This window comes from Martes martes (genome assembly GCF_963455335.1).
Source record: "Martes martes genome assembly, chromosome: 13".
NCBI lineage: Eukaryota > Metazoa > Chordata > Mammalia > Carnivora > Mustelidae > Martes > Martes martes.
Window position 1 is genome coordinate 14,590,932 of NC_137901.1, and position 22,296 is coordinate 14,613,227.

The window sequence follows — 22,296 nt, forward strand, 5'->3', positions numbered from 1 at the left end:
AAGAGGTTCTGTAAGTCTATCTTGTGACCTTAAGTACAGGAAAGGGCTGAAGCTGAAGACATCAGGAGACTCCTTTAAACAAGGGTGTTGAAGTGTGATGACATTTTCCCTTCTCTCTGGTGGCACTGTTGGGAGAAGGCTGGGCTTCCGCTGATGGTTAGGCAGAGGCACACTGTACACTAAACACAGGCCACTCAGAGGGAGCTCACCCAAGATGGCGCCCTGCCAGGAAAAGATGGGGGTACACTTTTGGATGCAGACACTAATAGAAATGTCATAAGAAGACACGATGTCATAAGAAGGTAGAGAGCCTTCATCTTTTCAATCAAGAAAGCTGCAGGTAGATGTTTCCAGTCAGTGCTGCATGAGAGAAAGTCAGCAAGGGAATCACCTATATTCATAGAACACTTGAGCAGATAATGACAGCAGCAGGAAAAGTAAAGATCTTTCTGGAGCATCTCTTTCCAGTAGCTTGACCCCCAGTCCCACCTTCAAGTTTTATCTGGAAGGATTCAGACAGAGAGCAAGAGGAAAGATGGAGAAACCAGAAAGAAGTCAATCCTGCCATCCCCTCCCCCCGCAGGCTCCCAGCCAGAAGCAAAGCTAATCCAGAGGCAGGAACTTCCAATGAAGTTTGCAGTTTTATCTGCTACACTGAAGAGGAAATTTACTGAATGGAGGCTCTCCCTGGTTCTGAAAGTGACTAGAGAACTTTTTCTTATCTAAGGGCGCCTGACAAAGATATGGGAGCCAGCCAGCGGTTCATCCAGGAGGGTGTGGGGCAGAAATACCCGCAACAGACAGTGAGGGGAAAGAACGGAGTTGTTTTCTGCTTATACCCTATTGAGTTTTTCTTTCTCAAGGCTCAATTTTAAGTGCATTAGAATAGATTTTTGTCTCGAGAACATTATCCATCATAAGCTTACTCAGGCTAACAAAAAATGTTAAATTTATTTGCTTCTGATTATCACTTAATTGACTGGGGTGACAGTGCATATTTTATCAAAGTAAGAATACTTTGGGCTATCTGGCATCCACTATCAATTTTTAGTAACAGCACTTCAGTTCCTTGTGAAAAATGATTTCTCCCCCATTCCGTATAGTTTGGTAAGACTGTTGCTCAAGATGTCCTGTCTTTCCCTAGGCAAAGGATGGGATAGGGGGCCAAGGCCCTGGAATTTAAATTTTAAGAATGAGAGAAATACTAAGAACACTTGGCACCATGGTTAACAGGCACGGCACTTTGATGAGATTGTGAGTAGCAATGTAAAGTGTCTGACCTTCCCCTCTAGAGCCAGGCTTCTGGACTTGGGTTTCCATAATCTGAGCTAGCAGATGTCTTGCCAATAGATTGTTGTAATCACAGTTTCTATTGCTTATAACCAAAAGAAACTGATTTGTGCTGCCTGGAGGTTGGTATACATTTATTTATGTCATTCATACAAAAAGTAAGTTTTTATTTAATATATGTGGTTGGGTAGGGAGACGCTTGCTAAATGGAAGAAGAGTAGGGTTGAGGGCTATAAACAGTAAGGGGCATTGTGGCAGGCACTGGAGAAACAATGATTAGTGATGCAGACATATCCCTGGTCACATGAGATTTACAGTGTAATGATGGGACCTGAACAGTCATAAATAGCACTTGTTTCATTGAGTATTAATTGATGATGATGGGGAAACAAACAGGTGCTATGAGAATGTGTAGGAAACAGTGAGGACTTCCTGGAGCAAAGGGAACCTGTAGGATAAGAAGTAGGACTCACTCAGCAAACTGGGGAGGGGCTGATGTGAGAGCTTAGGATGGCAATGACATAGTTTTCCAGGTAGAGAGAAAGAAGTTCAAAGTTTGGTAGATCAAAAATGGCGGGTTCCTCCAGAGAGCTGAAGGAAGATCTCTGTTCCATGGTTATGGACACTCATAAGCCAAGAGCCTGTTGATGGTGACCGAGAGGATGGCAGATGGGCATTGCCTTCACCTTTAGTGCAGGGGATTTTAGAGGTCTCGATAAGCTAGTGAGAATAAGGAAATATTCCCTTGTGAGTTGGGTTGAAGGGTACACTTCAAAGACCTGTAGTCACTGCCTTTTTAACCTACACTTAAAAATGGTTCTGCCCGGCTGAGTATGAACAGAAGTAGAAACAGCAGTTACCTCTGGAATAGTAGCTCCAGCCATTTTGTTTAAATTCAGTACATTTGGATAAGAACAAAAATAATAATCTAGGTGGGAGAAGATGGTGCAGGTGCACAGATAAGAAATGGCAGATCTGCTACCCCATGACACCCCATGATTCTCCTCAGTGCCCTGCCCAACAATGGGGGGGGGCGGTGCGCAGAAGGAACAAGTGACAGCATGGTTTTCAAATTTCTTGCCTCCATAGATCCCTTCAGAAACCCAAGAGTTGAAAAACTCAAGCTGGGAACTCCGAACAGGGTGTGTCTTACAATTCCTGAGATTCTCCATGATCTGTTTTGGGGATGCTGTGTAGAGCTAATAAAATGGAATATCTGGATGTTTTGAGACAAACTGACTAGTTTCCACGACACCTACGGAGCACTTCTACATTGACACTCTGGAGGGTATAAAGATGAGTAAGACGTATTCCTCGCCCTCCAGTAGCTTATCTTCTAGAAGGGCAGTTGAGAACTTTGGCAGATCTTTTTCACCCTCTTGGATGAGTATAGTGTACCTGCTGTATAGTGGCATACATTGTCCCCAAGTGAGAATTGTCAGTCTATGTTATAATGAATGGAATAAGCTAATCGTTGATGATATGACCTAAGCCTGATATACCATTATAGGAGGAATTCAGGGAGGAGGAAAAAGAAACGTTTATGGCCAAAGGCTTGTTGGGCTTCATTTCGTTTCATTCTCCCTGCAAACCTTGCAAAGTAGACATTAATGACCTCTTTTCACAGAGATAGGAACAGAGGCAAAGTTAAGGAACTTGCCTCCAGCCACATGACCAGTAAGAGGAGAGCTGAGTAGGAAGCTACGTCTGGTCTCTGGGGCCCATGCATTTCCCACGGCTGCTGCTTACTGCTTCTGACCTAATCCTCCCAGGATCCAGTCGTATCCTTGCGTGCTTCCCCAGTGCTCTTAAGCAGACCCCTGAGATCATTTAAGTATGTGATGATAAGTGATATGGATTGAAGAGGCTTCTTTTGGAGATTTCTTTTATTTGCCTCTGCTAGACAAGACCCATCTGATTTCGTCTGACTTATCTCTGGAGAGGTGGGGCTTTGGTGTGACTCTGAGTCTTTTGCTCTGCTGAGTCACCACTCTGTGACCCTAAAAAGTCACAGTTGACAATAGTCACTTATTGTAATTGAAGAAGGAAAGCACGGATACTTGCTGAGTGATAGCTACGCTGCCATGTGGGTATTCAGAGGAGAGGATATGTACTCTACTGCAGTGATCCTTATTTTTGAACACTTCTGGGCCACCCTTCTTCCCACTCATCCCTAGTGTGTTACTGGATCTGACAGCTGTCACCCCTATCGAGTAGGAGGTTGTTAAAGTATAAGGTATATCCAGTTTTTTTTTTAATCGAGTGCCTGGGTGCCACAAATCATGACAGTGACTTTTTTGGACGCTTAAGCCTCACAGAATCCCCATGTAGTTATTATTATCCTTGTGAAGAAATGAAGTTCAAGGAAATGAAAGCTTCCACATCCCCACAGTTAGCAAACAACAGGTCTGGGATTCCCTGGGACTCTCCAGGGATTCCACTCACTGCTCTGCTTCCGAGGGGTTGAAAGAGAACACTGAGGTCTAGAAAGCCCAAGGGAAGTGGTGATCAATGGAGTCCGGAAAAGATGGTCATTCTGGACTGCATGTTTGTGGCCCCCCCCCATCAAATTGTATGTTGAAATCCTAACCTCCAGTGTGATGGTGTTAGGAGGTGGGGCCTTCAGGAAGTGATTCGGGAGATTAGTGGAGCCCTTAGGAATGAGACTAGTGCCCTCATAAAAGAACCACTGGAGAGCCTCCCATTCTCTCTGCGGTGTGAGGACACAGTGAGCAGACATCTGTCTGTGAACTGGGAAGCAGGATCTCACCAGATTCCCAATGTGCTGGCACCTTGATCTTGGATTTTTCAGCCTCCAGAACTGTGTGAAATAAATGTTCTTTTTTTTTTTTTTAGGCCACCCAATAGATGGTATTTTCGTAATTTAGCAGCCCAAGTGGACTAAGACAATGGTAGAGTAAGTGATAAATATTATACGTAAACATGATTTTCTGAGTAGACCTCTGATCTTCTCCAAAGGAGCTGGTCATCTTTGATAATGTGCCCCACCAGTGCTTCCCTCTGCCCCTGACGGAGGCCTCTTCTCGCGGTTATCAGATGGCCCTTTGTATCCTTAGAAGAGGTGTTGCTTTGGAGATTTCCAGGATCTTCTCCACCTTGACCCTTACAGCAATTACTTAAATTTTCCTTTCATTCTCCCTGCATCTACCAGATGTTGGGGCCTCAAGAGGTCATGGCCAGTGGAAGTGGTAGGCAACCAGACAATCCATTGTAACGTGCCTTAGAAAGGTACACTCAGTCACAGATTTGGTGTGTTATTAAGAAACCTGTAATGATTTCCTACTGGTGAAATGTCTCATTTCATAAAATACAACCCCAAAACTATTATTTTTAACATCCTTGATTGCATTCCGGCTGGTCAAAAAAAATCAATCCTTTTCTGCAATTCCTTTATCACAGATTGCTTACTACTTTGTATTTTCAACAGTGAATCATCTCAATGTGACATTTCATGCTCTAGGTGACCTCTGGTGACAGAGGGACCAGACCATCCTTTCCTGGTGCTGGGAGGGACATGGTGGTGCTATCTTCCTTGGTGTCTTAGCGAGAAGATGCAGAAGGAATAATGCCACATTTAATAGGCTTGAGTTTCATTTGTAGCTTTGCCTAACATTTAAGAGTAATGCCCAGTGCTTTCAGCAATGTAAAAAGCATCTTTGGATTCCTGGAAACTTTCACCAATAGCACTTAAGAGACTTATCTGGCCCGTAACGGGTCTGTGAGTGGTAGCGAAACAACGCAAGGGAAAGCCAGCAAAAAGCACATCTTCTCTCTTTCCCTGCAGCATTTGAAAAGCACAGTGGTGAGGGGATGGATGTTAATAAGAGAATTCATTGGTTACTGGTCAAATGATCTCCATGACCTATTCTATCTAAATAGTGAGTCTGTTGTACAGAAAAGCCAGTACCTGCGACTCCTGAACAAATTTCACCACCAGATTATACATACGGGGAATCAGTGGAGAGCATCAGTTTCTTTTCTTCTTTCTAGAAGAGATGAGAAGAAATAAGACTATGGCCTGCCCGCGGAAATGCAGTTAGGTTACCTATAGCCAAAGACGGGTTTTGCCATTCTCTATCCTGATTTCTGGAAACAGCCAATCTCTGAGTGCTAGAAAGCCCAGGGCCCAGGGTCGCTGATTGGGGTAAGTGGGCTGTGCCTCAGTTTCTTCCAGCTGCTACACAGCTGCTGAAGCTGGCATGCCTTTTTTTTTTTTTCTTGCACTCTTTTTTTATCAGAAGGAGTCATGATTCATGATATAATTCCCAGAAAGTTCTTAAAGCTTCTCAGGATAAGGTTCACATTTAAATGAAATACAACATAATCTCAGAACTTAAATGGTCCAGATCCTTCAAATATGTGGGTTGCTTCTTCCTTGACATGGGCTCCTTTAAGAGCTATATCAACTCCTTCATTGCACAAAGATATTGTCAGGACATTTCAATAAATCATGGGATTCATTCATTCAGTTATTCAATCAACAAACACTTCCTGAACACCCATTACATGCTAGAACGCCATGTTAGCCCCAGGGGTTATCCAAGAATTCTAAAATGGTTTCTCATTGTTGTCAAGTGTTTTGGCATAGAATGTTGCATTTATCTTCACAATAACAGGGAGAGGAAGATATCATTTTTAGCTTTATTTTACTGATAAGGACACCAAGACTCAGGGAGATGGCTGTGCCCAAGGACTTATATGTAAAACCTACTTTCTAAATTTCATTCTATTTCCAATATAGCATGCTGTATTCTCAATTTTATGAACTTTAGTTACTAGGTTTTCATCAGAATCAATGAACCAAAGTCAATATACAGACTAAACTCTTGGCATTTGCAGATTTAACTTTCTTGGCTTTGACTATTGGCTAGACTCTTCTCGGGAACTATTTGCAAGTGACCTGGAAGAGCCCTGACTTAGGAATTGGAATTACAGAGACATGACCTGATAGATCATATGTTAGGCTATAACACAAGTCCTAGATCCCTTACCCTAGGAGGCTTCAGTGGGGAGCCTGTCCCTCCGGTTCTGAGGGGCTCACCAAGCATCTGAATTTCTGTGTGGCTCTCTTTTTGTATGTTTTCCTTCATGTATTTTATAGAGAAAATGCTCAGTGGGCTGCCAATCAGCCATGGCAGTTATCAATATTGGAACTTCCAGAGAAAGCTTCAGGGATTGGCCATCATGAATGTCAGTGTGTGAATGATGGGTAATGTGGGAGTTATCAACTTCAGTTTGGAGAGGGAATTTGACCTAGTGGTTCACATCTCTTGGCCATTGACTCACCAGAGCCTCTTTTACTGCTTTCTCTCTCTCCGTGGTTTAGGAATGGGGCATAGGACGCTGGTATGGGTCACTTTTGATGGAAACTTGAGCAGTCATGTCCTGTTATGCAAGACATTCAGGGGGATTCCGCGGGGCCCTACAGGTTTCCAGAGTTCTCAGCGGTTACTTCTTCCGAACTCAGAACGTTTAGTTGGCATAATCTCTTAGTCTCTTTGGGCTGCTATAACAAAATGTCACAGACTAGGACAACAGAAATTTATTTCTTTCCGTTCTGGAAGCTGGGAGTTCAAACCCAAGACACCAGTATGCTTGCGTTCTGGTGATCGTGTTCTGGTGAGAGCCCTCTTTCTGGTTCATAACTGGGGCCTTCTCTCTGTGTCCTCACCTGGTGGGAGGGGCTAAGAATCTCTCTGGAGCCTCTTTTATAAGACAATAATTCTATACAGGAAGGCTCTGCCCTTGCTCCATGACAAGCACCTCCCTAAGGCCCTACCACCTAAGCCATTAGCTTTGGGGGGTTAGGATTTCAATAAATGAATTTTGGCGGATGCAAATATTCAGACTATGGCCAGTAGATATTGTAGGGAACATAGTTTTATGCAGCCTTGGAGATTTGCAATAGTTTTTTTGGTAATTATCTACCTACCATGAGATTAGTAAAGTAACCAGGTCTTTCTCAGAACTGCTACGTTGGCATCTACTTTATGCTCCTTATCACTGATAGGAGTCTAACCCAGAATATAGTCTCTGACCCTAGAGGCTTCATTAAACATTCCATTTCCATAAAACGCTCCATTTGAAAGAATTTTGTTGGGAATGAAACACTCCAAATAATGGATTTCAAAAATCTTTTTTTTTAAATTTGGAATAGATATTAATAAAATAAAACTCTCTACCCAGTTAAAGCTTATTTTAAAGAGTAGAAAAAAGAGGAAATGGGATTTGCAGTATCCCAGTCCCAGAATCATGAAACAGAGCACAAAACAGTAGACTTGGGGCAGAGAAGCAATAGCTTAATAACTAACACAATCACTGTTTCCAAAAAATCTTCCAGCGAGAGGAACCCAGTCCCCTTATGATACAACAGTACTATATGCCCTGCTACAAAGAGTAGTTTTTTTGGGGGGAATCCCATTTTTCCCCACTAGTCACCACTGACTTCACACATCAAGACTCTTTGAAAATATCCTTACTGACCACAGATTAATCTTCCTGTAACCGTGGAGTGTTATTTAACCAAATGTATACACATGACCCTTCTTGGTTGCAAGTGAAGATGGCACGTTGATTTACTTATCTTAAAACCACCTGCTTTGCCATCCACTCCTATGACATAGAGGAATTTAGAAATGTTTTCTGGAGGTCAGGAGCAAATCTGAGTCATATCCCGGAATGAATCACAAGCTGAATAACTTTTGTTCAGCTCCTCTTTTGTCCAAGAGAAGGAAAACCAGAGTTGACTTGGCCAAGATAAAATCAAGGAGAAACGAAAGAAAACCCATCTGAGTTTTGCATGGCACTGGCCTCATCCTCAACATAATACAGAGTTTCCATGCTGGGCGCGAGGGTTCGCAAACATTCTCGAAGAGCAGAGACGCTCCTTTTGCAAATGTGAGAGCCTCAATACTAATCAAAGATTTGCTGCAATCTTGTAGCATTAGTAAGATTTGCCAGCTGTCAATCACTGCAATTCTGACAGCTGCAATGAGACTCTGGCTTGATATGCCCTTCTCACCAACCCGGGGCCTGGAGCAGGTGTTGTCCTCTTTAAAAGACAACTTGCAGACTGTCAACCAGTTTCTTCCCATCTGGAAGGGAGGAGACAGCCCTCCATGGTCCAGCATGAGGACCAGAGAGCTGGGGCGGACATCGTACTGAAGCCTTGCTTCCCTACCTGCTCCAAGGAATGATGATTTCCAATGGCAAGTGGCCTTAAAGAGGGACAATTTAGTGCCAGACTGCCTAATCAGGAAAGGTAAAAGTATTTGAACTTGGGAGTTTTACTCTAATTCCAATAAAGGGATCTCCAGTAATAGAAATTAGTTAAGTGTCTGTTCTTGGTAATAGAACGTATTTACCGTCACCTCTTTTGAGATAATGAAATGCTATTTCAATGACCCTCTCTCCCTGGTAAATCTGAGCAGAAAGCAAACTCCTTAAGTTTCTTATCATTTTGCAGAGCCCCAACCAATACTAGCAACCGCTTCAGATCTCACTAGGGAAGAACAGCAGGTAGGAGGCGATTTGGGATTTATAGCTCCACTTACTTCTATAGGCAAAACCAGAGTCATAAAAAGCAAGAAGAAAGCTTGCTTAAGCCCTCCAGGGTAAGTAAGGGAACGCACTTTAAAATCCTGATGTTTATTACTCTAGACAAAATAAGACACCTTACTTAGCCCCTTGCGGGAAGACTGAAATTCAGCCTTTGTCTGATGCTCTTACTTCAACCGAGTCTCTGCCAGTTTGTCTACATTGAGCCCAGGCCGATCTGGTGTTTCTCCCAGACTCAGCGTCCTCGGCTCTGAAGTAGAGCTGGTAGTATCGGCCAGGTTCGGGCCTCACGTGCAGGACACTTGTCCTGAAAGGTGCCATCTTGGGGCTCTAACATTCTTCCCCGATGACCAAGAATCGCTCTGATGGCAGAGAAATCTGAACCAAGAATGTGCCATTTTCCCAAACGTTTCAGACCTAGACTGGTCCAGGGTATAGGCTGGGTCTGTTTCCATGTTGTTGATTTCCCTCGTTTTCCCACCGCCACTTCATCTGGGGTAGCCAAGGTGGGGGGCAGGAGGGAGAAAGGCACAAACGTAGTATCTGAGCTTTCCTAGGGCAGACTTCACCAGGACTCAGCAAGGAAGCCCCACTGGTTTAAACCTCTTCCAGAAGAGGCCAGTCTGAGGCCATGAAAAGGTCCAAGCATGAGTCTCTGCTTCTAAATGGAGAGAGATCTCTGTCCCATCGCGTCTCTCCTGTCCTTCCCACCAAATCCCCAACCCTGGGAAAGACGAGCCTTCCTCCTCACCCCGGAGTCCTTCCTCTTTCTCTTGCGGCAAGCCCCCTCTTCTCCCCGACAAGGATGCATGACTCTCTCGTAACAGAAAAACAAAGTCATTTGATGAAACTTGTTACCCCTTTGAGACAAGGGCACTGCTGTCCTTCCCCTCTCCCCTCCCCTGGCGCAGAGAGCAAGGCACGTCAGGAAAAGCGGGGGCTGGAGTCAGGTTGGAATGTTCACCTCTCTCTAGCTGTGTGTCTGGGGAAGTGATTTACCCTCTCTTGGCTCAGCCAAAACAGCGGCAAAAAAAAACTGTGATGATAATGCCTGTGAGAGTTATGAGGCTGATATGAGATCATGCGTTGAAGTGCTCACAAAAGACCCAGGACACAGAGGTAACCGGGGTCTCTCCCGTGCGTGGCCGGAGTTTTGGGCATTGTGCTTGGACCTGCCACCTCTCCTATCTTGACCTTGCCTCGCTCCTCAGGCTCTGGAGGGACTTCCGTGTTTGTCGACCTTCTGCCCATGTGCCAAGGTTAAACACCGCCTCTGCCTGGCAATCTTGCCTGCACTGGTTTCCATGACACAGCATTATCTCTGCAGTTGACAAAACAACTCACAGAATTCCTCCTAAAATGAGAAGTTAAAATAGATGGTCAGGGCCCTGGACTCAGTGCAGACAGCTCTGCCTCTTCAGAGCCCCTGCAGCCTTGGGCTCGGGTCCCTGGGACTCTGGAAAACCTTATTTTGGGCTGGGGCCTTCCTGCACAGCTGGGATGCCAGTGCCTGGGGAGTGTGCTGGGTCAGTCGGAAGCAAGCCCAGGCCTCATCCTCACTGTCCCGGGAGCCACAGACCCGGTGACCCTGGGCCTGTTACCGTGCAGTGGGTGGGTAACCATGAGGTCCCAGAGCAGACAGCTGACATCCCCCGCTCACCTTTGTTCACTTGTCGGAAGCCTGTCGCTCCCATGGAGTCCCACTCCTTCTTCAGCCATGGGAGATACCGAGGCAGGGGGGCAGGGGCAGCCACAGCACAGCTGGTGACATCGTGGGCTCCGGCCTCAGCCAGCAGCTTGCTTTACTGCACCTGCAGCCTGTGGCCTGTTTGTCCGCAGACAATGCATCCAGCTCTGTGTGTTCTCTATAAACAAAGGTGTTTGCAGGGAGAAAGGCAGAAAATAGAGGGCTTGGGCTGACAGGCAGCTAAGGAGCGGGGAAGGGAGGCAGGAAACCTGATGTATCAGGGAGATGAGAGAAGGGGCTGAGAGGTAAATCCAAGGAGCAGGGAGACATGCTGGTCAGGGCAGAGCCTGCCGGAAGGTACGGAGCGAGCAGGCTGGTAAGCGGCCACCCGCCAGGAGGGAGCTGGGGGGAATCTGTGTGCACACGGAGACCCTCATTCCGATGTCACGCCGCAGGTGGAGGGTAGGACCCACCACCTTGGACAAGCCCTTGCGGATTTAGGATTCACCAGTGCACAGAGAGGAGGAAGGGAGGGCAGCTGTGTGAGCACCAGCACCTCACCTCGGGCCGGAGGTTGAAGCAGAGGGAATAGCAGAGAAGAACACAGGTTTGAAGACCTTTCGGCCTGGAAGACAATGTTTAGTTTTACTCCTCTCTGTACGAGCGGGAAAGCAGCAGCCCAAGGAAGTCAAATGACCCTGCCGCAAGCCATGGAGTCTGAGCAGAAGTCACTCTGGTCTCTGTCTTAGTTATCTGGGTGCTGTGGGCTGAGTAGTGTCTGCCTCCCCAACGCCCAATATATATTGTCAAGTCCTAACTGTCAGTACCTGTAAACGTGACCTTGTTTGGATGGAGGGTCTTTGCAGATGTCAGGTTAAGCTGTGGTCACACTAACATAGTGTGTTAAGCCGAAATGACTGGGGTCCTTGTAAGAAGAGGACAGGAGACACACACACACACAGGGAAGAAGGCCACCCGACGACGGAGGCGGAGACCGATAAGCCACAGGCCAGACTGCCCCCGACCTCCAGAAGCTAAGAGAGGCGTGGGACAGGCCCTCCCTCAGGGCCCTCCCGGAGGAAGCAAGGCTCTTGCCTCCCTGACTTCGGACCTCCGGCTTTCGGAACCGTGAGACAGTCAGACTCTGTTGTTGGAAGCCACGCAGACTGTGGCCCTTTGTTGTGGCAACCCGAGGAAGCCAGTACGGGCCAAGGGGACTGGCATGGGTGACAGGCAGCACTTGCTTGGAAATACAGCAGCGCACAGGGCCATATCGGACGGCTTTCTGTCGAGTCTGGACCCACCTTCTGCAAGGTCTCGGTCCACGGTGAGGCCCGAGGAAACGTGGAGAGGTGAAGGGACCTGGGGAGCAGGGCAGAGAGAGCCAGGACCGGGCCGGGTGCTGTCGTCGCCTCTCTGCCTAGGTTCTGGACCTTCATGAACCGGCCCCTTGGCTGGCGCTGCTCCTGATGGGAGTCTCAGTTCTTGGGGGGTGGGGGTGTGCCACATGGGGTGCAACACTTCAGAACTTATAGGGGCTTCTGCCCTGTGACCCTGTCTGAGCTCCTACCCTGGCCGACTGCAGGAGGTCACGTCAGCAGCCCAGGGATTCTCTTCCCCTTCCTCCCTCCACCTCTGAGGCAGAAGTGTCACCCCCAGATCCCAGCCAGGGCCCCCCTAGTTCCTCACTACCAATAAGAACACACGTGACCGAAGAACTGGTCCAGGGAGGAACAGGCTGGGACTTCAGGAAGAGCCCTTGAGCCCCCTGAGGGACCAGCAGCTCCCCACGGGGAAAGAGTGGGATTACCTGAGCCCCAAACTATGTGATTACTTCCATCAGGCCTCCCCAGTCTCTGGTCCCCTCCCCTCAGGCACCACCACTGTTGACGGGTCCCTCTGCTGCTGTCGCTCAGGCTCGAATTTGCACTGAGGCATTTGGGACGGGGCCTGGGAGGTCTTTTCACTCAAGAGTTCTGAGACCAGCTCCCAGGCTTGGCTTTCAGAGCTCTGGGGCGAGGCCTGGGGCTTTGGCTTTTTCCCCCAGCAAGCCGGGTGGTTTTGCCTGGGGGATCCTCAGTGTTGAGGCATGGTTGTTCCACAGATGATGTAGAGCCTTCCAGGGTAGGGGATGCTGAGGACAGTGGCAGGCAGTGGAAGGGACCGTTTTGACAGCTCCGCGGTTCTGTGCTTCCTTTCAGTGGGGACCTCCTCCGCCGAAGCTGGGCATGGCGCCAGAGCCTGTGGGCCCCTGAAGGGCTTCTGGACGTTTCTGGGCGGACGCTGCTGGCTGCAGCCCTCACACTCTGCAACGGGGGCAGAGAGGCTATAACTGCTACAGGGCGGAGCCCAGCAGAAAGTTCTCCACAGGAGAGAGGGGGGCAGAGGGAGGAAGAGGGAGCTGGCAGGGAAGGGCAGAGGCCGGGGGGGGGGCCCTCTGCGGGGTGCACCCCTGCCGGCCAGCCAGTCCTTGTGGCCCTCCTGGGCTCCCTGGCTTCCGCTCTGAGCAGCTGCCTTCCCACCTGTGGGAAGGACGCATCCACTTCCCATGAGGAGAGCTTGCGCCTACCTCAGGGGGAGAACAAAACACAAGTGTCTTAGTCCGTTCAGGCTCCTGTACCAAAAGGAGCGTAGAAGGCGGTTTAAACAACAAACTCTTATTTCTCAGTTTTGGAGGCCGCAAGTCCAGGCTCAGAGCGCCGGTAAAGTCGGTGTCTGGGGAGGCTTGCTGCCTGGTTTTCTCCTCACGGTGAACTCGCATGGCGGGGGGAGAGGGGGCGAAGGGCGTTCTGCGGGGCCTCTGTTATTAGGGCCCCAGTCCCGTTTGTGAGGGCTCCACCCTCTTGACCGAATCACCTCCAAGGTTCCTACTCCTAATAGCATCATACCGGGGGTATGAATTTGGGGCCGGAGACCCACATTCGGTATATAGAGACCAGGAAAGAATGAAAATCTCCAACGATTCCACTGGCCACTCAAACCCACGTCCCTGCTCAAGAAGGAAAGACGGGGAGCTCATCCCATCGTAGGAGGGCGGGGCAGTGGGGATGCACTAGCTTTGCCCTGGGCGCCCGTTGGCCAGTCCCTCTGAGAGTCTGGCTCCCTGTCACCTCTTCACGTGCGTGCCTGGACTCCCCGCGCAGCAGCCGCGGAGCTAGGCTGTTTCTGGAACAAGTCTTGACAGGAGGCCATCGGACGTTGCTTGGGGCTTGGCCTACTGCTAGGGATGTGCGTGCTTCTCGTGGGCATCATCCCCTTGACGAGGGAGGGCGAGCAAACATCAAGTTTATTCAAGTGTTTGACCTTGGCAGTGTCTCCTATATTCCGATGAAACGTAAAGCCGAACACTGGCCGCATTAAAGTGACGGTTGCCTCCCCTCTGGCCACTTGAGAGGCACATCAAAAATTTCGAGTTATTCGAGCAAACTCGGTGAGAACGGGACAGCCTTGAACCGGAAGTGGTGAGGAGCGCTTTGCGAACAGGCCCTTGGGGGGAAAGCGTTGTTGTTGTTGTTTTTTTTAATAGAGAAGGGGGCGGGAGCAAAGAAAGGAAATTACTTGATTGGCTACAGCTTCTCGTTGGCTGTTTGTGATTGGTTGTTCTTAGGTTAGCCGAGGCATAGGTTTTGGTTTGCTTCCGGGGGCCACCAAACCATTGGGGCCGCTTCCGTAAATGGCCGCCTTGTTTAATGAATTGAACACAACCTGCCCAAAAGAATGGAGTGCTACGTTTAAACGATATATATTTTTTAAATTAGACATGCGTGTCACATGTCCCCTGGTGCCAACAGCAGTCAGTCTAGGTTTTCTTGGCCGTGACATGGGACGGTGAGTAAGGCAGAAGCTGCCTCCTCTTCTTTGGTTTGGCCTGTTGAGCGAGTTTTGTGTTTCTTTAGGGTGAAAAGAATGTCAGTGACGACAAGGGGCAGAGTCATGTCATCAAGAGCAAGGACCCCACAGCTAGATTGGGCTTGATCCTGGCTATGCTGTTCACTGGCCTTGCGACTTTTGGTGGCTGGCTCACTCTCCGTGCCTCAGTTTCCTTCTCTTTGAAACAGGACTGTGGATGGTACTTATCTCACAGGGGTGGTTTTTTTTTCTTAAATTTTATTTTTATTTATTTATTAAATATTCTTATCCCACAGGGTTTCTGTGAAGCTTAAATGAGTTAAGGTAAAGTGTGTGGAGCTGAGCAGGGCACACAGTAAGCACTTAAGGTGAGTCGGGTTTATTTCAGTTCACGCTTGACACGTATTTGCCATCTTCTCCTGCCTTTAAAGCCACTATCAGCAAGTAGCAGGAGAAGTCATCATTGTCAGAGTAACAAACTGCGGTTAGATCCTCAGCTCCCCCTTTCTTAGCACACGGAACACCAATGGAGGAAATTCTTTCTGTGAATGTCTGCAAAATATTTGTTCATCCTAAGTACTGTCTGCTCCCTTATAACCTTTCTGAGAATGGAGGGACTGGCAATTGCTTTTATAATAAATTTGGGAAAGGTGCATCTTTTTTATGTGTTCAGAAAGGGGACTGGAATTCTGTACCCTCAGTCTTTATTCCTGGGTGTCCTTGAACTTGTGCCTGGGTTTGAGGGGTTATGCGGAGGACTCATGACATCATGTTCATAAAGTGCCAGGCTGGCACATTCTGGAATGCTCCACAGAGATATGCTCCCAATCTTGGCTCTTCCAGCCTGTTTCCTAGCCTGAACTATTACTATCTACAGCTGTGGCCAAGCTTCCTGCCCCTGCCCCATGGCCATAATGACTTCCTAAGGACTTGTTTCATGCACACAGTCAATGAGCAGGGAGGAAGGAAATGCACGTAATTTAATCTCATGAGTAGAAGTAGCCCCGAAATCACCAAAGCAAAGAAGTGTTCAATGGGGGAGGGGGGGGTCCATGTTCCAGAATTGTGTTCCAGAAGAGTGAGTTTCCTCTTTGCCAATTTCTCTTTAAGAAAGTTGCCACCCTGGTGATGGGGGTGGCACCTCATATCAGTTCCTGAACCCCTGGGGGGCTTGTTGAATAGAGAGGAACCTCCCGCACCCCCGCAGATGGGCTCAGCTTGTTACTACTCTTGCCTGGAGCCCTGAGCTGCTCCAGAGCGAAGCCCGGCTACCTCTGCAAAGCACACAGGCAAACCTCATCAAAGAAAATGAAAAACAAGTGCACACTGGCTGCTGCAAGGAGACGCTTCATCTCTGCGTGGCTGGGACCCTGGCTGTCAAGAAACACGACGGGTTCACAGGGTTTAAGGAAAATAGAACTGCCACCTAAAAACCATACCGCGCATGCGTACTGTGAAAGGCCATCTCTGCAGTGGTTTTTTCTGACATGGCTAATTACCAAGGTACTAAACCAATTATTTGTAGACACCCCGCCCCTGAGGATCTAGTCACTCCAAAGCATGTACTCCAAAGCTGTCCTTTCTGCCCCTCGCTTCCTTGCAGGAATCTATTCTTCTCTTCCCCTACTGGGAAAACAGTTGCCCCTTTAAATATAGGTCATAGAACTTCCATATGGGCCGAGAACCATCCGCTCAGAGAGCATCCGATTCAGAAACCTTTATGTAAACACTGCAGTCCCCCACTGCCAGACAATGACCAGATTTCCTACCGCCCAGACATCCTAAGTCCTGGCACTGGGACTGTACAGCTGTGGGGCTGGATATGCAAAGGGAGGATTTTAAATGCTCACATGTTTCCGCCCACTACCAGCTCCAAGTTATTACCTACCTCCTGTTGTTCTCGTTCACTAGGGAATGCCTTTGTGGTTGACCTCCCAAAGGAGAGTAACAATGACCTCAGGAATTCCAGCCAAGGAGCATAAGAGGGGCCAGATGGTTCTCCCTTTCTCTGGTGCCAACGCTGTGACAGTTCTCCGAATGGAAGACTTGCACACAGAAGCTAGAAAAATTATTGCTTGGGCAAAGAAATTTATCTTCTGTTCAGAAAAAAATGACTGGTTATTGTCACGGCTTTGCCTCTGTACTGGTTTTTTGGTGGCCCTAGATAATGACCATGCCATTATCTGCCCAGAAGGCCAAAGAAGCTTTCTGACTTGAGGATCCCCGGTCACTCTTGAGTGAGGAGACATATGGGTAGACAGGCTTTCTGGAGTAGGCGCTAGAAGAACGTAAACTCTATTTTCAGCAGCTGTCCTCAGCTTCCTAGAAAGTTTGTGATTTGGTTTTGAAATTCTGTGCTTTGAAGGGTCTGAAAGCCCCTCTACATATCTATGAAGAGACATTGATTATTTGCATGTGTCTATGTTCGTATTCATGGGTTAAAATTTTATCCAGGAAAAAATGCAGGTGCTTTGAGGAAATGGTTTCTGACTCCGGGCTCTGTATTAGAGGTTTTGAATTGCCAAACTTGGATGGTCATATTCAATTTCAGTTTGTACAAGAACTTTCTAAGGAAGTTAAAAGAGTTGCTTCCCAAACTTGTATATAGGCAGGGTAACCTCTTACTGAGGAAGAGGTACGTTAATACTTATTAGCATCATTCCAGGGTCAACAGTGATGTCCATTGTGCCTAGACAACAACCAAACAGCCACTCCAAAGATTGGAAGTTAGGCAGAAAAAGAGATTCATATGATTGTACGAAAACCTGGAGAACTGGATTTATCCTAGTAGGAAAATCAAATGTAGAATGTCTTGAGGGAACAGAATTGGAGAAATAGGGCCAATGGGAAACCACTGATGTTTGATGAAGTGGACAAAAGATTTGAAAACGAGGTGACTCATGCTGGATTTTTTGGATACAGGTAGTTTTGACATCATGCTGCCTCAAGGCCAAGTCTCTCCATTGTGTTAATCCTACAGTGAAGTGGGCTTCAACACAAAGCTACTGGTTGAATGTGTTTGGAGGGAAATCACAGAAGGAGCCATGTCCCAGGTCTTGGGCCACAGCGGATGGGGGAAAGAGGAGAGCTGTGGGAGGAGACAGCCAGGGGGAACGGGAGCCAGTAATGCCTTCAGAACAAGCTGGAACTTGCCCGAGAATTTGCCAGAATCTTGGCCTTCCCCCAGAATTTAAGATGGGACATTAAGCTAATTTTATTTCAAATCTCCAATGACACAATGACCTTAGCCAACCCCAGGATTGCATTGGCTTCTACAGCGGAGTGCAGCCATAGGAATCAAAGCAGAAAACTCATGTGAATCAAGCACCTGGAATTTGGTGCATAGTAGGTCCTCAACCGTTAGTAACCATGATTGGTGTGGTGGTTGCTATTGAATACTTTTATTTTATAAGTTGCTAAGCCTATCTGTTTTGATAAGGATTTCTCATTTAAGAAGTGTTTGGTGGAAGATCTTGTTCCCTCTTGGTTACGTGTCTCTCTTGGTTAATTATGACGGCAGACGTTTGCTTGTGGAGTCATGACATTGTCCTAACCCAGGCAAAGCCACCACCTAGGAGCAGCTTGTTTGGATGTCAGAGACATTTGAGGAGATCATCATCATCCTGGAGAGAGGCCAGTATAACAGCACAAAGGTGTTGGTGAACTACAGCCAAAGCTGGACGATGGCCCTGCTAAGAATGTTTTGTATATTTTTAAAGGATTAAAAAGTAAAAGGGATATGTGATGAGGATTGGATGAGAGCAACAAAGCCTGAAATATTCACTCTCTGACCCCTTACAGAAAGTCTGCTGTGCGTTGGCTAAGGGCACCAGGTCGCTAGGGCCCAGAGTCGGGAAGGAGGGGAGAGGCCCTAGGGAAGGCATCATAAGCACCCAGCAGGGATACACCTTGTGCTCCAAATCTGGCAATGTGTCTCATCCAAGCAGACAGCTCAGGATCAAGTCGTCCCCAACACGGCCCCACGGAGCAGAGCTCGAGTCTCAGAGCTGAGGCTGGGAGATGCCGGTGCCTCAGATTATACAACGTCGTCTGCCCCAGAAGCCCTGGGAGGGAGCTGCCTGCATGGACAGTTGGCTTAGCCTGGAGGAGGAGCAGGAGTGGGGCACTTGGGGACAAGGTCACATCTGTAAGGGAGGCCTGGAGATGGGCGGGGATGCCGACAGGAGCCCATTGTGGGGTCTGAGGCCTCAGCCAGCTCAGCTAGCTGCTCCTTGAGTGTGGGCTGAGGAGACAGCCACTCTCCACAGAAACCTGAGCCTTGGGTCAGAGCGGTCCTACGACAGCCACGAAAGGCCCTCTCAAGCGGCCTCCATCTGCCTTCTGTCTGAGTGCTCAGGTCATAGCTCTCAGTTGGCCCAGCCGCGCTGTGGGGAAGGAAGGACTCCCAGCCTCTAGGCACCTTCCTTCCCCCCGCCCACCTTGGTTCCCACACAATTGGGAGGATTTTGTCAATCTTCACATTCAGCCTGTTTGGGGTTCAGCATAAGAAAGACAATGAGGTCTAACTACTAGAGTTCATGTCAAAATGCTCGCTTTTAAATCCCTTTTTTTTTTTCCTGTTCCTTTTTGGCACAGTGGGCATTCCTGTGGAGTGGAGTTTGAATAGAGATGCCTTCATTTTAGGGGAAAAATCCTGCCACCTTGCCCAAGGCTGAGCTCTTAGGCCAAAGCACACAGCGTTCTGGGCGGCCAGGCCCAATCAGCAGGTGCTTCCTGGTGGCAACCACCTTAGAAAGTCAGAGGATGTTCCCTGGATGAGCTCTTGGTGGCCAGAGAGTGACTGTCCTGGGCACGCTGGGGGCAGGGATCTAGCAGTCATGATGCGAGCAGAGGAGTTGGCGAAGATCGGGGGTGGGGGGGTGTGTGTGTCAGGCATGGGATGCTGGGACCATGCAACGTAGGGCGTCCCTCTGGGGGTGCCCGCTGGGAGAGCCACTGCTGCTGGTGGCTGGTATTTCCATGGCATTTTTCAAGAACCAGGGAGGTCAAATTAGGAGAAGGTTGTTTTAAGCTAACAGAAGGGACCTTGTCTCTTTTGTTCCCGGCTGAATCCCCACTGTCCATCTCAGCACAGACATCATGGAAGACACTCAAATATCTGTTGATGTTGGGCACGCCGAAGGCCCTGTTTTTACAGGCAAACCAGCTCATTTTGCAAAGAAGGAGCGGATCTACCAAGCGGTTGGTGCAAGGATCTATTCCAGAAATTCTTTCCCCCGAATTCTGTCACTCAATTCTGCGGAGTCTCTTTGCTGTGTTTAACTCTGCGGTAGAAACAGAGACACAGAGCTGACTCGGGTAGTTCCACTCTGGGTGAGAAAATACATCATGAACCTTTGTTCTGGCCTTACGTCTCCAGCTTGATCGCACCTTCCGCGTCTTTGACTTTAGTCTCACAGTCTCACACCCACTCAATTGCTGGCAGTTAGTTCCTGAACAGAGAATAATGTAATGTCTTAGGAGTCAGAAAGCTTTGGGTTCAAATCCCGGCTCTATCACCGCTTCCTAGCTGTATGTCCTTCTGCAAGTGATTTAAATGCTCGAAGTCTCACTCTTTCATCTGTAAAATGGAGATAATAATTGTATCTACCTCCAAGTATTATTTGGGGAGTAAGTGAAATGAGGTAGGTGATATGCCAAAAGGCTGCACGGGAGAGGGGGAGGAATGTAATTGGGCTTAGCTATTATTAGGTATATTATTGGAGTGTGTGTGTGTGCGTGAGAGTGTGTGTGTGTGTGTGTGCGTGAGAGTGTGTGTGTGTGTGTGTGTGTGTGTGTGTTGTGTCTTCTCTGCCAGAAAGACACAGCCTTGCCCTTCACTCATTCTCCAAGGTTCCGTCCAGTTATTATAATAGTCCTTTGGAAGGAAGTTTCCTCAGACACCCTCCCACCCAGGAATGCCTCCTTTGTGCTTCCAGGGTACCCTGTACAGGGCTCTGTCAGCGAATCTGCCGTCCTGTGTCATCACTGTCAGCGCCAATGCCTGCCCCTTGGCCGGATTGGGAGCTGCTGGAAGTCAGGGCGTGGTTTTACGTGGCCCCTCCCCTCCCAGCTGGCACGATTTTTACTGTGTTAGGGGCTCAAGTGTTTGCTGAATAAATGAATGGGAAGGTCGTATTGCATCATTTATGGGATAAAGGACTGTTACAGAGAGTCAGGCCTCACTTGAGGTCAGAGGAAAGGGAGAAACGCACTCATGCTTGTGGAATATGTTCAAAAGGAAGGAAGGACAATTTGCTAAGAAGTGAAAGTCTGTGCATGGCACTGTTATATTATCTTTAATTTTTAAAAAGGAACTCTTTAAACAATGAGGCGATGATGTGTGTATAAGTGTGTTTAATTGCTACCCTAGGCACAGTTATTTAATATGTAATATTTGAAGTTTCCTAGGTATCTTGGGCTATTTAGGAGTATTTCTATTATATTCCAGAGGCTGATGCTACCACTTCATTATATTTATTTCCAGTGAGCATCTGAAGGTGTATTAATTAGCATCGGGGTGTTAGACTGTCTTTTTTCATTGGTGGAATGAGCCATGTGTGTTGGATCAGTTAGACAAGCCATACGGGCAGCTCTGCCTTTGCAGGAGCTGAGTCTAAGCAGCTCAAATCCTTTGGAATGGCCTCCAACTCTTAGAATTCCGCTAAATCCTGTGTCCGTCTGCTTAAGGAGAATCCTGTCATCGGACCAGTTAACCGTATCTTGCTGCTAGCTTCTTGCCACATCTGCTCCGAGGGAAAAGATGGAGAGCTGGGGCTCTGCCCAGCTTAAAAAGCAGGTGGTCTGATACTTGTTCCTGCTGCCTGGTAAGCATCTCTGCGTGTCAGGATTTGGTCTGAGACTTGCTTCCATTGTAATGGGCCACCTGGTCGAGGAGTGGAGGGAGAGGAGGCTTAGGGCGCTCACTTCCTCCAACCACCGAAGATTGCCAGAAGGCTCAGAGCCGAATACTGTCACAGTGAGCCACCAGGGGTTCGGGTCAGCTTGAGCAAGGAGATTAGGAGGGCGGTGGCCCCGATGAAAGGAGAAAAGCGAGACTGTCCAGGAGGCACCCAAAGGAGATCAGAATCAGAAAGATTTGGTGACTGGTGGAATGTGGTGGCAAGCAGGAGGGAGTGTCAAGAACACGAGCAGACGGCCTTGGAGATATATTCTAAGTACACCTCCTTCAACTCCTTACTGCCCCGCAAGAGCCCGGAGGGAGGATTGGGCAGTTCTCGGAAACAGAAGCACAGAGACTTAGCCTTGTCTCTGTGGCCAAGAAGTGTCGGGGTCAGAATCCAGACTTACTTTTTCAGACCCCAAGTCGAGTTCTCTTTTCATTGTATTTCTTGGACTCAAAGGCTGGGTGACTGCGAGATTGGAAGGTTGGCCTGGAAAGTGAACAGCCTGAAGGTTTGACCCCACTCCCATTCGTATGTTGAAATCCAAACTCCACACCCCCACCCGAAGGGGATGATATAAGGTGGAACCTTTGGGAAGCAATCAGGTCCTGAGGGTAGGGCCCCTGGGAAAGGAATTAGTGCCCTTGTCAGAGAGACTCCAGAGAGTTCTCTCATCCTTGCCATCACTAAGGATCCACAAGAGGGCCTCCAGCCAACCGCACTGGCAGTCCGAGCTCAGACTTCTAGCTTCCGGAACTGTGAGTAGTAACTTTCAGCCCAGTCCCCCAGCTGGTAGTATTCTGTTAATTCTAAGTTCCTAGTTCCCTGAGCGACTAGGATGGGTGCTGACATGGGCTCCGTGGTGAGCCAGACACAGCTTCTCTGTCCACCAGAGTCGGCCTCTCCCGTGTCCCAGGACAGTCCTTTGTGGGGTCCGCAGGTGTCCCCAAAGTTCACTCTCCAGCTCGCAGACTTCTTCAGATCCTC